Source organism: Apium graveolens, chromosome 7 (genome assembly GCF_009905375.1).
Source record: "Apium graveolens cultivar Ventura chromosome 7, ASM990537v1, whole genome shotgun sequence".
NCBI lineage: Eukaryota > Viridiplantae > Streptophyta > Magnoliopsida > Apiales > Apiaceae > Apium > Apium graveolens.
This window is the reverse complement of record NC_133653.1, coordinates 155,355,418-155,367,412: the sequence shown is the minus strand read 5'-3', so window position 1 is coordinate 155,367,412 and position 11,995 is coordinate 155,355,418.

Sequence of the window (11,995 nt, the reverse complement as noted above, 5' to 3'; positions counted from 1 at the left end):
AGTGCCATGAAATCCGAAATGGAATCTATGTATACCAACCAAGTATGGACTCTGGTTGAGGCGCCTGAAGGTGTTAAGCCTATTGGGTGGAAGTGGGTATACAAAAGAAAGATTGGAGCAGATGGCCAGGTGGAGACCTATAAGGCCAGGCTCGTGGCAAAAGGATTCAAACAAAGGCAAGGGATTGACTTTGATGAAACTTTTTCGCCTGTAGCCCTGTTAAAATCAATTCGGATTTTGCTTGCGATTACTGCTTACTACGACTATGAGATCTGGAAAATGGACGTGAAAACGGCCTTCCTCAATGGGGAACTTAAGGAGGAAGTGTATATGACACAGCCAGAGGGTTTTCTTTCCAAGGGAAATGAACACCTATTGTGTAAGCTACTGCGAACCATATATGGTTTAAGGCAAGCTTCTCGTAGATGGAACATCCGTTTTGATGAGACAATCAAAGAGTTTGGTTTTATCAAAAACATAGATGGACCATGTGTCTACAAGAAGGTTAGTGGGAGCGCGGTAACATTTCTTGTATTGTATGTGGATGACATACTTCTTATAGGAAATGATATACCGATGCTACAATCAGTCAAAGTATGGCTATCAAAGTACTTCACCATGAAGGACTTGGGAGAAGCATCCTACATTCTCGGTATGAAGATCTATAGAGATAGATCTAGAAGAATGATAGGTCTTACCCAGGGTACATACATCCAGAAAGTACTTAAAAGGTTTAGCATGGAAAACTCCAAAAGAGGTCTCATACCGATGAGCCATAGAGTGTCCCTTTTCGAAAAAATGTTTCCTAAGACACTTGAGGAAAGAGAACGTATGAGTAAGATTCCTTATGCTTCAGCAATAGGATCTATCATGTACGCGATGTTGTGTACAAGGCCCGATGTTGCTTATTCAATTAGTGTGACGAGCATATATCAGTCCAATCCAGGTGAAGACCACTAGAAAGCAGTGAAAAACATCCTTAAGTACTTGCGAAGGACTCAAGACATTTTTCTTGTTTTTTGTGGTGAATCTGAGTTGAAAATAGAGGAGATGTCAACGTCAAGAGAGTTTACACACATAACAACGTAGCAGACCCACTCACAAAGCCACTTTCTCAAAGTCACTTTGATCGTCATAAAGACAAGATGGGTATTAGATACCAGAGTGATGGCTTTAGTACAAGTGGGAGATTGAAAGAGATGTTTCCTAAGTCCAATCATGTATGATGATTTAGAAATAACTTTTATGTAATCTGTTTTGATTTCATTGATATTAATAAAAGACTTGTTTTGGTTTAATTGCGGGCTTTATCTATTTAAGTATTTAAATAAGATATACCATAGTTTAGAGTAAAGCTTTTTATGGATTATGATGAGATCATAATAATGAGACCTAAAAGATGATAACTCTAAACTTAAATATTTCCTGGTCGTAGGATTACTAACTGGTAATTAGTAATCCACAAAGATCGGTACATACTATGCTTGCTTCATTATGAAGGATGTCTGTTCTCATAGACATTTGTGTGGTGACACTATAGCTAGTATGTAGGTGCTTATTATAGAATAAGTTCACTGAACATGACTCACACAGCTGAACAACTGATGGAGTTCACTCACGTGTCAGCAGTTGTTCACATAGTGATATTTGTACAAGTATCCTTAGACTTGAGGTCATCATAGTCATCTTGTGTACACTGAACTATGCTTTGGTTTAGTTCTTAGTCTCCAGGGACAATTATAAGGGCTCTACTGGGTATAGGAATTTGTACACGAAGATAGTGTATGATCAATAAAGGATCTACCCCTTCCAGTGAAGGAAGAGAATGTTCAATGCTGATCCACTTATGCTAGTTCAGGAATCTCTGGCCAGAGTGAATGAAATTAGAAAGAAGTTTCTAATTTACATTAAATAGAACTAAATATAATGAATGGGAAAGCAAGTAATTAAATAAGATAGGCTTGACACAAGTTCCATGCCTTGTATTTAATCGTGACATTGCAGGGTAGAAGGAATTAATTGTACGGTAACTACTCACTGAATAGGTTCTTGGTATTTTAAGCAGTGAATTCGTATTATGCGGATAGTCGCGATATGCTGAGAAGTATCCCTCACGATGTAGAATAAATATGATTAATTAATTAATCATATTTAATGAATTAGAGAATTTATATAAATATTGAATAAATAGTTTTATTATTATTTATTTCTAGTACCGACTTAATATTGAACCTACAGGGTCACACCATAAAAGAGAATGATTTAATGGTGGAGGAATTAATTAATAATGGCTGATAATTATTTATTTATGAAATAAATAATTAATTGGCAAATTTAATAATTGATTAAATGAGATTTAATTGATTATAAATTAATTAAGAAAAGGTTCTTAATATTATTAATTAAGAATTTAATTTTTGGAAATTAAATCAAGTGAGAGAATTATTTCTAAAGAGTTTAGAAAAAAGATTAATAATTAAAAGGTGTTTTAATTATTAGTGAGAATAATAAAGGGTTAATAATAATAATATTTTATGGGAAAATTTTCAGCTGAAAATTTTGCCTATAAATATACTATTATAGACCCTATTTTTGCCTCAACCCAAAATAAAAACCCTAATTCTAAAGTAGAAATAGAGGGAGGCAGCTAATTCTCTCAACCTCTTCCTCCTCCATTACATTGATCTCTTGGTGGATACCGGTGGAGTGCTTCACACTTGAGGAGCAGCTGCTAGGGATCTCCGCTCATTGTTCTTGGATCGCTATTAAAGACCTCTATCTTTCCATTAATGTAAAGCTTCTTAAGGTAAACATACTGAACTACGAATTAAGTATTATTTTTCGCATGGATCCTGCTGAGGGTTTCAGCTTTTTTTTAAGATTTAAATTTACGTTTTCGTTGCGTTTATGTGCTAAAAACCCTTCAGAGCTGACCGCGGTGACTGACCGCATTACTGAGTTACGCCAGACATTGAGTGCTAAGTGAGCTTCCAAACTAGGATACCCAGGAGATTTCAGGACTGCTAACCCAAGTCTAGCCCGTATAGAGATCGATGGGATCGAGCTCAGGGCACGAGTGTAGATGAGTACCACTGCCTTGGGTAGCTACATTCCAGTGGTCTATACGAAGATGATTCTTGATAGAGCCATGAGGAGGGTCAGGGATCTCACTCTCTGAGATGAGGACTGAGGAAGAAAACTGATGTAGATAGACCTTGTGAGGGCTTGATGACTTGTCACCATTTTTGTAGGACAGCTAGTAGTAGTTAGCATTCCTAGCCCCACAGGATGACCGGTTTATGTGTTTGATGTATTTGATTCAAAACTTATATATTGTTATTAGGATATATGTACTAGTATCAGAACTTGACTCTCAAGACGCGTTCTGGGAGGCTTTTGTGATATCCTAACTATTAGTTTCTAAATATTCGTCCATACTTTATTACTGCACCCTTTCGATAAAAGCATACCAAATATTCGAATACATGCGTACGTACAAAACAAATTAATCTGGATATCTATATATTCAATTGTGTTAACACAACTTTCATTATCTGAACAATTTCACCCAATAGAAAAGGAACTGGGGCTCAACCCGCAGAGTCCATCAACCAGAGACAGAACGACCCAGACCATATTATGAATGAAGGAAGTGAGAAAGACATGAACTATAATGAATTTGATAAAGAGGAGTATGTAAAAGACACTCACCAAGAGGGAAACCCCATGAACCAATTTATGGACTGCCTGAGAGAAAATTTGAACCAATACCCTCTTCCACCACATCCGCATGATGCCCTCTAAAATGCTGTTAATGCCTTTAGGGCATTTTAGTCCCTCAAGCCCCCAGAGTTTCAAGGATCCGCCGACCTCGTCAAAGCGCGGGCCTGGCTAAAGAAGATGGAAAAAACTTTTGAGATACTAGTATCGTGAAGCGATACAAGACGGTCTTCGCCTCCTACATGCTGAAAGGAGAAGCCAACTATTGGTGGGAGTCCAAGTGTAAGCTTGAGGCTGACGCTGTGATTCCTTAAGACAGACTTACCCGATTATTTATGGACAAGTATTTCCTTCGGTTGAAGAAGACCCAGATGGAGATAAAATTCCTGGAGCTGAAGCAGGATAAGATGACATCGACAGAATACAAAGCCAAGTTCACTAATTTATCCCGATTTGTACCCGAGTTATTTAATACTGAAGAGAAAAAGGAATGAAGGTCTCAGCTTGGCCTGAAATAATGGATTTAGCACTGAGTGATAATGTTGGAGCTGACAGACTATGCTACCTTAGTGCAGAAGGCCTTGATCATAGAAGTAGGCAGTGAACTGAGTTTGAGGGAGAATAAAAATTAGAAGAGGAGGTTGGGAAGTCAAGGAGAAGGAGATGGAATAGGAGCCTTCCGAGTAGGTTCATCAGGGGAGTGGTGTCCTAACCTGCAAGAGGCTCCGGGTTTAGGAGGATCATGAGTGAGAGTGTCGACCAGGACGGCGGGCAATCGAGGGCGACGTTTCACAGTCAGACCCGCACCCCTATACCCAACTGCAATACGTGTGGGAAGTGACATCTTGGAGTATGCACCCAGGAAAGAGCTCCCCTAAGATGCTTCAAGTGCAACCAACCAGGACATCTTGCTCCAAGTTGTACACAACCAGGAATGACATGTTTCTAGTGTGGGAATGCAGGGAGTTTGAAGAAATATTGACCCACATCAAGGCCCCCGGCCTCAGGGATGAGTAAGGATGCTTCCAAGAGGCCTCCAACTGCTAGAACTTTCAACATGACCGTTCATGACGCTGTCTGAAACACGGACGTGATAGCAGGTACCCTTCCATTAAATTTAGAGCATGCAAATATTTTATTTGATTCCGGAGCAACCAAGTCATTTCTATCTCAAGATTTTGCTAAAAAGATAAATCTTAAGGCTATACCTTAACGCGGAATATTACAACTAGAAATAGAAAATCGAGAGGTTATCCCTGTTAATCAAGTACATCCAAATTTTGAGCTAAATTTTAGAGGGAAAATCTTTAAGGTTGACTTCATTCCATTTATGTAATAACCCCAATTTTTCGAATTTTTGTAATCCTTATGAATAGTAACTTTTTGTTGATTGTGCTGATTAAGGAAAATGTTCATACCACACTATATAGGATTACTGTCATGGAAATTTTGAGATCGTATTAGTATTCCATAAAGTAAATAAGTTTATGTAAAGTTCGTCCGAATTCGAATTCGAACACTTTGATTTTTTCCGAAAATCCACCAGATTTTGAGGGAATGAAGTACAATGTAATAAGATCAAAAGGAATTAAAATCAAGGATTATGACAAAGGATCACTAAAGGAATATAAAATATTAAGAAAGGTTTAGGGGAACCCTAATTATAAGATCCCGGATACGATCCCTCAAATGAATAACAAGAATTAAGAGAACCGTAAAATAAATAAGCGACCAATGATCATGCTTATACAAATAACAAGGAGATTAATCAAGAAACAAAGCACTAATCAAGAGGATTAGAGCAAGGTGATGTTATCAAGCCATAGGAATTGAACAAGTAGCAAGAAAATGATGCAAGCATGATGATGTAAGCATTTGAGAAGATTTTTATGCAAGATTGATTATGGACCAAGTATTTTAACCACTTAATTAACCAAAGTTAATCCTTAACCAACGATTCATTACACAAATACCAAGACAACCAATAAAGAAGCATTATCTCCCCCTTTTCATCACACTTTGCTCTCGGCTTCTTAGAAAAGCAAGGAAGAAAAAATTCAAAACCCTAGCTCCACTTAAGCATAAATCTAAAGGTTTGTTTCTATGGGTTCTACATTTCATAACTTAGATTTGGTATTATTTTGAGCTCTTAATTCCAAGTATTACATATCTTATTAATTCACCAAAGTTTAGGGTGAATAGTGTTTTCAAATTATAACTTTGTGTTTCTTGATTTCATTTGCAAGATCAAGGTAGTATAAGGATAGATCAAGGTTCTTTTAAGCTTCCTAGTAACTTCTCACCCTCCAATCAATATATAAATATTCTAAACCCACAATACTAAGTTTGTTTGATTGAGTTTTAAGATGGTTTGGATGAATGAGTACTTATTTGAAGGTTTAAGCATCTTTTGAGCTTTGATTGTTAAGTAGATTAGTTGATTATGGAGATGGTATAATATTTGATTGGATTGATATTCTTGAGCTTATTATGACTGAAATCAGTAGCCTAGATATGGATCTTGAGTTGTTGATTGGTAGTTGGTTTGGTATGTTTTTGTATGGTAAAAGTTGGGAATCGCTAAAAGTATAGCCGTCGTAATGCCCATTTTCCTAGAAACTATTTTTTTGCTTAGCTTTTGGGCCCAAGAACCCACTGTTATGAACTCACCATTGCCATGCTTAGATAGGTTATGTTTTAAGCTTCGTTTTGATATGTGGTTTGCTTTAATCGATTTATATTTTAGGAGAAACGACCGTTTTAAGTAACGACATTTCGCGAACGAACCCCCAACCCTCAAGTAACTTTGAGACCATATTTAAGGCCCCTAAAAGATAACCAGAATACGAAACAATTATGTAAAGTTTATTAGGCAGTTAGTAAAGTCCCCTAAAAGGATTCACCTTAAAATGTTTAACAGTTAATTTTATAAAAATGGTGGATCCGAGAGTACTCGAGCGACTAATGTAAATCCTTAAAGCGTAGAAACGAACGTTAGGATATGTTTGAGTAAAGTTTAGTTTCTTAAGCGACCGAGGATTAATTATCGCTTATGTTATTGTTCATAGGTTACCAGACCCACTCTAAGCTTAAGTGTACCCCGGAACACTCAGGCAAGTTTTCTACCTGTGTTACTGTTGTTGTGATGATATATATGTATATGCATTATCTTGAGATAATTGCATGAGTATTTTTTGTAAAAATTTGTGATATATATATGCATGTATGTTTTGGGAAACATGTTGATACGATATGTATATGCATGCATATTTTGAAATTGTGATATTTCATCGTCAAATACAATTGCTTTAAAGTAAGAGTTTATGAACTGCATAATACTTATGCTAGTGACAACTATATTTTGCGTTTACCCTTGGTATAGGGCTTACGAGTTTGAACATTGTACTTTAAACCGGGAGGCGATGTCCCCGAGTATATTATATAGTTTTCAAAATTATTAATCAAATAAAGCTATTCGATAGTTTTAAATTATAAATGAATATTATTTCAAATATTCATTTAAGATTTTTTATTTATGATCAAATAGTATTAATAAATATTATTTTGATTATTCGATTAAAGTTTTGACTTATAGATATTTTAGTATTTATTAAATGGATATTAGTTTCGAATATTCATTTAAGGATTTAATTTTAATTATTTTATTTACCTATATTCTTTAATCAATGAATATTTATGGAATATAATTTAAATATTCTTTTGATATTTTCAAATGAGTTTGATAAACGATTTATTTTATCTAAATCATCCTTACCTAATAATGTTTTTGAAAAATGTTTTCAAACTTTATCAAATGATTTCAAAAGTATAGAGCGGATCTCAAACCCGTTTTAAAATTTAATGTTTCTTTTCAAGGGGGATTTAAATACTCGCCCAAAATGTAAGGGATCCAGCTCAATGATGTATTTTATTTTCGCAACAAGGTTGCTGAATTGATAAAGAAAGTTTTACTTACTTGCCCACACTCGGGAAGTAGTTATATATATAATATTGTACCTATCAACGAGCTATTATACGCTTGGGGAATGTTGATTAATTTGGATTCCAATTATAAGGATAGGTTTCTTTAATGAACTGGAATTTTTTGGCACCTTGTGTGCCAGAGCGAGTGTAAGAGGCTGCGGGGCAGTCCATCAAAGTGTAAGAGGCTGTGATACAGTCCATCAGAGAGTAGGAGACTGTTGGACAGTACATCATAATTCCCTCATGCGGCCAGGGTGATGACTCAAGGGAATTCGTCATTCTACTAGTAGAGAAATATAAAGAGTGATACATTCCTGATCAATAAAGGTATCACGTTATTCTAGTGGCTTCCTTCTTCAAAATTTATTTGAACAAAACCTTGTGTTTAGTTTCACATAGAGGTTCCAAAGAGTTTCTTCTCAAAATTAGTTGTATAGAAGTCTTACCTTATAACTTAATCAATATATGACGAACTTTTGGAACTCATTATACCTTGAACAACAATAGTTTTCAAGTGAGTTTTATGATATATATATATAAGTATTTTGGAGTATCTTGTAACTTCATCCTTTTAAACTTATATATAGTATATGATTATCTTATGCATGAAAGATTTTCAGAAAAACCATCTATAAAGATACTTTGCATTATTAATCATATTATACATGTTATTTTGGTGAGATTTTTTGCTCACCCTTGCTTCATTTCTTCATCACACAACAGTTAGGAAGGATGGCCAGACTCAAGTTGACCCACCGCAAGAGCGTGGGAAGCGTCTTGTGTCTACCCGCTGATATCTTAGCCACCATTGTTGTAGAGGTAGATCTATTTATAGTTTAGGCATTTAGCTTTTTCGAATCAAATTATGTATAATTATAACTTGTGTTGGTGATAGGGATAAATAAAATTATTATGATTGTATGATTAAATACTGCATTAATTGTACAATCTGTGGGCTGCTAGGCCCAATAAAAAGATATATGATACTCAGACCAGAAAGGTTAAGTCTGATGGACCAGATCAGGCCTGATGGAATAAAAAAGGCCCAAAAGCCCTGATTATTAATTAATTTCGTAATTAATTAATAAAGGACAAATCAGATGTTGAAAAGAGTCCCGATAAGGATATAAATCCTTGGAGATTAGCCTCAAGGGGACCTAAAAAGATAAGGAATCAGTTTCCTACTACCTAGGACTCCAAAGTCCATTCTAATTATGAGACTTGCCCACCAAGTCTCCTATACCAAGTCCAATTCAAGGACTCCCAACATCTATATAAGGGGTCTCACCCCCACCAATCAGAACTACGTTTTTTGGCTTGATTCTCTAATTCACAGAGATACGTAGGCATCTCGTAAAGGCAGATTGAGTCACGAAACACGAGAGCAGCCATTAAAGGCCTTGAGCTCCCGAATCTTAGTATTAAATACAGCAAGTAATAACCTTGGTTTTTTATCAATAACATTTGGCGCCGTCAGTGGGAAACACAACAACAACCATGGCGAGAACACGGAGAACAATTGGAGCTCTAGAGGAAGGAACACCATTAGAGGCAACCCAGGTGATTTCATCAACCGTGGAGGTTCCTCCCCATTCAACTTATGCATCTACTCAGGGGGAAGCCCAGACAGGGGCAACTCATCCTCAGCCACAAGGGACAACTCCCCCGACTATTCAAGGTACGAATCCTCAAGTTCAACAAATACATATACCTGTGAATTCTCGACCCGTCGGGTATGAATATTCAACTATTGTTACTACTAACCCCCCTTATGGGAGGCCCCTTCACCCTGAGGTTGGAGGAAGCGGATATGCTGGGCGAAGCGAAGCACGAGGGCGGTCGCCCCCCTATATACGAGGTTTGGATCCTATCCCTGAGGATCGGGAATTTTCTGGTCCATACACTGAGAGAGACTCCGAATCTTTGGATGATGAAGTGGCCCCGAGAAGGAGGCGTCCTGGAAAAGAGCCAATGGCCGATGGAAGGCAACGCCCCCAAAGCACCCCAGGGGCGAATCCCCAAGAAGTGCAGGAAAAGATCAGGGCTCATGAGGCTGAAATCCAAAGGCTGAGGCGTGATTTGGAGGCTCACCAAGCCACCAGACCCCACATACCTCCTAGGGGGAGAAATCCTCCTCCTATCATAGACCTGGATGGTCCGGTAAGAAGAAGGGCTGCTGTCCCAAGAACTGATCCAAGCAATCTCCTTCCCCTTGGAGATCCTGATGATCCAACTCCACCCTTCACAGAAGAGATAATGAATGCCCATATCTCAAGGAAATTCAAGATGCCCACTATCAAAGCCTATGATGGCACGGGAGACCCCGCTAATCATGTTAGGACATTCTCTAATGCACTGCTGCTGCAACCCGTGAATGATGCTATAAAATGTCGGGCCTTCCCTCAAACCCTGTCGGGTATGGCTCAAAGATGGTACAGTCGCCTACCCCCAAATTCTATTGGATCATTCAGAGAATTAAGTCAGGCTTTTATTAAGCAATTCATCAGTGGAAGAGTCCATGAGAAAAGTTCAGCATCTCTTATGAGTCTTGTACAGGGAGCTAAGGAATCCTTAAGAGATTACCTGAATCGTTTTACAAAGGAGGCTTTAAAAGTCCCAGACCTTGATGATAAGGTAGCCATGATAGCACTGCAACAAGGAACTAGGGATGAGTTTTTCAAGATGTCTTTGGCCAAACGACCCCCTGAGAGCATGTTGCAGCTCCAAGAGAGGGCAGGGAAGTATATCAAGGTTGAAGAAAGTATGAGGAAGACCGTAGTAAGTAATGAGCCCACTGGAGGCAAGAAACGAAAAACTGATTTGGAGTATATTGCTAAGGACAAATATCCTAGAACCGAACAAAACCCTGATTCAACCCCCAAGAAGGGAGGACCTGGGCAAAAGTTCACTGAATACGCTAAGCTGAATGCTCCCAGAAGTCAGATTTTGATGGAGATTGAGAAAGACAGAGATATTCGCTGGCCTAAGCCCTTGAAGGCTGATCCCGCCAAGCTAGATAAGGGCAAGTATTGCAGGTTTCACAAAGATGTTGGCCATGACACAGATGAGTGTAGGCAATTGAAAGATGAAATTGAGTTTTTGATTCGAAAAGGAAGATTGAACAAGTATACTGGAGATGCAGGGGACAGAAATAATAATGGAAGGAAGAACTTTGAAGATCGTAGGAGGGACCAAGACGATCAGGGGCGAAACCCCCAGCCTAGAGGACCAGTTATAAACACCATTTATGGAGGGCCGAGACCTCGAGGGCCTGTGATAAACACGATCTTTGGAGGTCCAACTGCTGCTGGATTGTCCAAAAATTCTAGAAAGGCATATACTAGAGAGGTTATGCATATTGTTGGAGAAGCCCCGAAGAGGGCCAGGACAGAAGTAACATTGGCTTTTGATGATTCTGACCTAGAGGGTGTGAAGTTTCCCCATGACGACCCGCTGGTCATAACACCAATAATAGGAAATAGCCCGGTTAAGAGGGTCCTTGTGGATAATGGTGCTTCTGTGGATATCTTGCTCCACGACACCTTTCTAAGGATGGGATATAACAACTCCCAGTTGACACCAACCGACATGCCGATATATGGATTTGCTGGAGTAGAATGTCCTGTGGAAGGGATAATCAAATTGCCAACCACCATAGGTACGGAGCCAAGGCAAGCAACGCAGATGCTGGATTTCGTTGTGGTAAAGGCTAGTTCAACTTATAATGCTATCATGGGGAGAACAGGGATACATGCCTTCAAGGCAGTCCCCTCTTCCTACCATTCAGTCATGAAGTTTCCCACCCGAAACGGGATTGGAGAAGAGAGAGGAGATCAAAAAATGGCTAGAAGCTGTTATGTGGCCTCTTTGAGGGCAGATGGAGTCGGGGGGCAGGTTCTTCCTATTGAAGATATGGATGTTCGAGAAAATGATGAGAATAGAGGAAGGCCAGCAGAAGAATTGGTCTCGGTTCCTTTATACCCCGAGAATCCTGAGAGGACGACTTTCATTGGAGCCACATTAGAGGAGCCCCTTAAAGGGAAGTTAGTGAAATTTTTACAAGAAAATAGTGATGTGTTTGCATGGTCAGCAGCTGATATGCCAGGCATAGACCCGGAGTTAATTACTCACAAGCTAAACGTAGATCCAAGCCGGAAGACAGTGAAACAAAAGAAAAGAAATTTTGCCCCGGAAAGACAAGAGGCTATAAAGCAGGAAGTGGAAAAGCTCTTAGAGGCTGGATTCATTGAGGAGATTCAATTTTCGGAGTGGTTAGCAAACCCTGTAATGG